General features: G+C 41.4%; 1 long non-coding RNA gene across 3 annotated transcripts; it reads left to right on the top strand.

The window, feature by feature from the left end:
• The first annotated feature begins 816 nt into the window (after nucleotides 1-816).
• On the top strand, nucleotides 817-4445 carry LOC310836125. 3 transcript variants are annotated; one of them, XR_014559872.1, is made up of 3 exons: nucleotides 817-946; nucleotides 2848-3010; nucleotides 3990-4445. It is a non-coding gene; the product is annotated as an uncharacterized lncRNA (long non-coding RNA). The 3 variants fall into 3 exon arrangements; XR_014559873.1 differs by having other exon boundaries at nucleotides 914-1025; XR_014559874.1 differs by lacking the exon at nucleotides 817-946 and adding an exon at nucleotides 1085-1210.
• The last annotated feature ends 1847 nt before the right edge of the window (nucleotides 4446-6292 follow it).

Here is a 6292-nt window from a genome sequence, read left to right as displayed (position 1 = left end):
CATCCTTTGGTCCCATGTTTCAGATTCAGTTTGAAGAAATGTGAACAAGAAGCTCTCTGGCAAAAGGTTATTCATATATTCAACTTGGAACTGATATAGCATAATAAGCCAGTTGCCATTGATAGCCATGAATTTGCCTTATCCTCTTTTAGAGCCATCCAACATAGGAGCCTGACTTATACTGAGTCAGATTGTCCATCTAGATCAGTATTGTCTACAATGGCAGCAGTTCTCTAGGATTCCAGAGAGGGTTCTCTTCTCTCTGCCTTACCTGGAGATGCTGGGGATTAACCTAGGATCCTCTGCATGCAAAACACTTGCCCTACCACTGATCTGCAGCCCTTCCCTGATCTATGATTGCACACAGATGAAATGGTAGGGCAATGGACTAATGTTTGCATATATATATTTTCTAAACCAGCCCCTTTTCCCTTTCATTGATCAGTGTGAATTCAAAATGAAATATTTGAGAAGAAAGGGAAAGGGATAACAATAAAACCAGACTAAAATACAATGGTCGTAATCTGCCCATTGTTACATCAACAGAACTTTCCAATGGCTTCAATAAGTTCTAAGAACTCTGGGACTGGGTACCCAATCATTGCAAAATGTTTTCAGACTTAGATATTTTAAAACTAATTCATGCCTGTAATTGCCATGCTTCCAAGTGGAAATCTCTCTCTTTTTTGTATTTAGTTTTATCTATTATAATTAATACTGCTTGAATAAACAAATGTGAAGAAAAAATGGCATTGCGTGAGAATTAGGAATTATGTAGAAAGGATTACCACATGTTCAGTCCTCCACTTATAGACTGAACAGACAGTCCACCCCAACTCCCCACTTTTCTCAAGCCAGTAGTAGAAAGAAAAGGGGGGGAGCCATTAAGAGTTCAGCCTACCACTTAGTTAAACAGGAATCTGTGGATGGAAGCTAAGGGAACCAGGTGGCTTAAATGTTATTTGAGTAGTACAATTTTGTAGCTGGTTGTGGTTGGTCAGACTGTGATATTATGGCATCCGTAGGTATGGCTGGGAAAGATTTCTTGTAAGAAACAGTAGACAGCTGCTGCCAGTCGGTGTAGAAAATACTGAGCCAGATGGACCATTGTTCTGGCTCAACATAAAGTAACTTTCTATGACATATGTTCTCTGTGCTATGAGCTTGAAGAGCCATGTCCAAATTCCTCCTAAGCAACAAAGCTGAATGGGTAATTATGGGCCAGTCACTAGCTTTTATCCCAGCCTAGGCTCACAGGGGTGTTGGGAGGATAAGAAGACAAGCTTGTAAATTGCCCCAAGCTCTTTGGAGGAAGGGTGGGTTAATCATTTTAATAACAGCAGTAGTGTCAGCATTTCTGTCCCTCCTTTCAGGGTGAAACCTCCAAGGCAGGTTGCCACACACACACACACCCCCTCATAAAACATGCTGAAATTTATTATTATTATTATTATTATTATTATTATTATTATTATTATTATTAATATCCTGCCCTATACTCAGAGATCTCAGGGCAGTTCACAGATAAGCACCAATTCATTAATAACCATATACTCCAGAAATAGATAAGGGATTTTCCTAATGTGCAGCCCTGCACCAAAATGAGCACTCACACTTTACATTGTGGGTGCCCTTTGTGGGATTGCATGTGGTGTGCTGGCTTGCCTCGCGTTGTTAATTTTTGGAGGATCACACCCAGTCTCAGTAACCTTCTTCTGGGAGGTGGGCCAGCCCCATTTATAAAAGGGGGTGGAGCCGACAACAGCCAGGCATTCGGTTCTGGAGATTCACCTTCCTTTGTTTAATGTTTCTTGTTTGCAGGTTAATTTTTTCTTCCTGTTTAGTGGGCGCTGCTATGGTCTTTGACTAGTTGCTGTTGAAGGACTGGGAATAAATTTTCCTGCATTGGCACGGCAGGTTTTGTCTTCCCTGTAGCAATTCATCACAACTTTGGCGGTTATGGCCTTAGGTGGAATCCTTTAGACTCCCTGCAGCGGTGATTCCAGGGTCCCCCTCTTAAAGGGGTTATATATATGGGTGTCACTAGCCATACACTGAAAGGTTGTTAGTGAACGACCCTGTGTGCGGGTATGGGCTTGGCTGCCTGCTACACTTACATCTTGCAGAGCCATATCCCATTTACCCTGATGAGCCCCAGTTCCCCCCAGATGGGGGGGGCTGGGAGGGATACATGCCCAAGGCCTAAGCCAAGGTCTTCCTACATTCAGAAGTTTAATAAAGTTGTGGCCTAATTTTAATTCCATATAACGTTGTCAGAGTCTTTATTCCTTCCTTATGATCCCTGGGGGCAGGGGCTGTTGCCACCTGGTCATGCAATGTACAGCTCTTTAAGCCAATTTGTCAAGTCTAATGATAACTTTTACAGTTCTGAATCAGTACTCAAATAAAGAATGAAGATAAAGAGAAAAGAAAGGTATTTACTCAACAAATGTCTGGTAACAGCACACACCATTTGTGTGGTTTGTTGGTGTGTGTGTTCTTTTCTTCCTTGTAATCCTCAAAATGCCTTGACTTTCTTCTTGGGCTGGCTTCATACTCAGAAATGTCATTCAAATTCTGAAATAATTGTGATGTTCTAGAAATTTAATATATGCTATGAAGTTCTTAATGTACGGTGACAAAAGGCATAGGAAGATATGGGGTAGCAAGAAATATTTGAGGGGAGTGATGGCTACCCAATGGATTATTCCCTGGACCTGATATGAAGTAGGAATCAGTTACCTCAGCAGAAAATGAAAGCTCTCCAACTGCTTAACATGTTTTCTTGTTTTCTGTATTAGCACTGTCAAATTCCCATCTCTGTGGATTTTCTCCCACTCAGTGTAGGCTTCCAAATGTCATGAATTGTGACTCAACACAACAGAGTATATGTGTGCACAGAAGGAAAAGGCAGAAGGAAAAGGCAGTGCACAGGGAGAGAAGATCACATCCCACAGCACATTAACACAGATGGTGGGGAGACCCCAAAACAGATACTATTCTGATAAAAGTAAGTGTGTGTGCTTATCCTTGCCAGTTATCTCACTTCCTTTTCAGAAGTTTGAAAAGCAGGAGCAAGTTTAGTGATTAGTGAGTCACTGAGTACCCCAACACTATTTTCCTTATATCTCTGTCTCAACACATAAATGGCCAAGGCACTTACTTTTTAAAATGAAAACTGAAAATTCAGAGAATGGAGCCTGACTATCCCAGGGGGTGGGGTGGGGGTGGGGCTTCTGAATGTCACTTTGTGACTGCAGCCCTGATCTGCAAACAGCATTGTCTCTTCCTCAGTTAGCCCATCATGCATGTAAATCCAGGTTGTTGGTTTTTCTTGGTGGGATCCATATTGTCTACCTGCTCTGGCTCTCATTTCGTGGGACTGATGCAATTGTTTGATCTGTACCCTTCACATGCTTTCAGTGGAGAGAAAAACAAAAAGGCCACATTTGTTTTCCATTAAGGAAACAAAAGGCAAGAATTCACACAATGTGTTTCTTACCAGGCTGTATCTAAAAAGTGTAAATGTGTTTTGCTCAAGGTCACTGAGCCAAAAAATGAGCTAAGTTTTTCAGAGTCACAGAAAAGACTGTGCTTTGAAGATTATACCCCCATCCAGGTCACCTACCTCCATCATACAGGGTCATCAGGAAAGATGAAACAACAACCCTCAGGTTCCAAGCACATATGGGACTATGCTCCATAATACATGCTTATGATATTAGGAAAGCACCCCAAAAGTATGTAGTGCTGTTTTGCACACACCAATCTCTACTGTGTGGAAGCAGGGGCTCTACCATTTTCTTTCTTCCAACCAAGGGGAAAAATCTTCTCTGTGTTTCCAATGTACAAGTGGAGATTTCTCTGGAAGCTGCTTTGGTCATGATGGAAAATATAACCACTATATTAAAACTTGGAACTTGCACTGGCAGGATTTGGAATTTGGAAATGTCACAAGTTTATTTATCATGTTCCTATTTTCCCTCCAGACAAAATGCAAAAGCTAAAAGTGAGAGGCATCTGAAGGGTCATCACCAATACCCACAATCTTCATGAAATGTTTTCTAGCAAGGTCCACTTGTGCTGATTAAAATCCTAGCCCCATCAGCACTTACCCTGTTTCTGTCCTACTGCCTGAAAGCAGAGACTGTATCTAGGAACTTGTGCACTATTTTCACTTTTGTACAGTTTCCTGGAAGCCTGAAGTAGCATCATTCTGGGGGTAGTGTGGGAAATTTAAATAGTGGCCAGCTTCTCAAGACCCAGACTTTGCTGCCAAAGAAGCGCATGGTGGTTGAGCTCGCTGAAAGGCGGAATGGCATTCTGACTCTGAAGCAGAACCTCTTTTTTTTATTTGCTGAATTAACATTTATATAGTAATCACACACAAACACAATGTTGATGATGGTTGAAATGGATGCCCAGTCCCTAAGGTCTCACTGTATGCAGGACAAAATAACAATATACAAAAAGATTGAGAAAACTCAAGGTATTATTTTCTTGTTTTCAGTTTTAATCCATAAAAGCTGACAGAGAGAACCCTGGGATCTTGGCAGCTGACAGTTGATCACAGAGGTTGACTCTGCACTTGGACTGATCTTGTATTGAAGACTTCTTTGTACTCATGAGCAGCTGTACTTTGCTTATTACACCAGGGCATTGCCATGCTGTTTGAATATTAAAAGTTCCAAAACAGAAATATTCATTCATTCATTCATCATTCATCATTCATTCCATTTCTACTCCACCTTTTTTTCACAAGGAGCTTCAGCTGGCATACACATTTTTCCTGCTCCATGTTTTATCCTCACAACAACCCTGTGAAGTAGGTTTGGCTGAGAGATGGTGACTGGCTCCACGTCACCCAAGGTGTTTCATGTCCAAGTGAGGATTTGAGCCCTGGCACTCTATTAGGGTTGCCATTTGTCCTCTTTTTCATCATAGCAATCCATAGTTAAAAGTAAGGTAAAGATAAAGGGACCCCTGACCATTAGGTCCAGTTGTGACTGACTCTTGGGTTGTGGCGCTCATCTCGCTTTACAGGCTGAGGGAGCCAGCGTACAGCTTCTGGGTCATCTGGCCAGCATGACTAAGCCACTTCTGGCGAACCAGAGCAGCGCACGGAAACGCGGTTTACCTTCCCATCGGAGCGGTACCTATTTATCTACTTGCACTTTGAAGTGCTTTTGAACTGTTAGGTTGGCAGGAGCTGGGACTGAACAACGGGAGCTCACCCCGTCGAGGGGGATTTGAACTGCCGACCTTCTGATCAGCAAGTCCTAGGCTCTGTGGTTTAAGTGCCACCTGCGTCCCTAGTTAAAAGTAGAAGTTGGCAAGTGTGTCCTCTTTTTTGCTCTTCAAAATATGGCAACCCTACACTCTAACCCCTACACCACATCAGTTCCAAGCATTGTACATGCCACTAGTTCTGACTTTATATAATAAGAAATGTGCTTTTTTATTCAAAGTTCAAATTGCTGACTCTCTTTTAATGGGATTCTCTTTCTCTTTCTTAATGCACGTATTTGTGTGTGTGTGTGTGTGTGTGCGCGCGTGCGTGTGCGCACACCCACACAAACACCCACACACCAATTACATAATTTTATTGAAACTGGTCGTGTTCATGTTGTATGCACCCAGAAGCCAGATTTATTGCAATTTCCTTGAATCAATGGGTGGTATCTTTGATTTATTATCTTATGTATTAGATTCAGCAGATGATGTATCTAATTCAGTAGGTGATGTTTCTGGTTCAAAAGGTGATGCATCTAATTCAGGTGATAGATCTGGGCTCAGTGAGGTAATATATCTTATTCAGCAGGTGATATACCCCCATTCCTTCTATGATCTATCGGATGTACTAAGTGATATATGGAATTCAGCTAGTAATATATCTCGTTCAGTGTATGATCTGTCTCCTCAATGAGTAATTCATTTTCTTGAAATGATTACGGCTTTGGTGTGAGATGTAAAATGTAATCATGTGTAGTAGCTTATTTCTGCCTACAATATCTGTTATTGCATTGCATATTAATGGTGAATATTCAGAAATGACTGCAGCTGAAGACAGAGATACTTTTCAGTATCGGACTTCATCTCACAATAATTGCATTGTTTGGAAGCCCAGGGAAGTATGCTGAAAGAGCTAACAAGTACTGAAATAAGTAGAACAAATGGATATGTCTGCAGGTATATTTCAAAAGGTGTTTTCTGCAGAGCTGAAATTTCTTAGAAGATATTATAATCCAAGAAATGTTCTGATATTTTTCCTTTTCTCACCTCCGTAGAAAAA

This window comes from Podarcis gaigeae, assembly GCF_964106915.1.
Source record: "Podarcis gaigeae genome assembly, chromosome: Z".
Lineage (NCBI taxonomy): Eukaryota > Metazoa > Chordata > Lepidosauria > Squamata > Lacertidae > Podarcis > Podarcis gaigeae.
The sequence above is the reverse complement of the archived record's forward strand: the minus strand, read 5'-3'. Positions and strand labels throughout refer to the sequence as shown.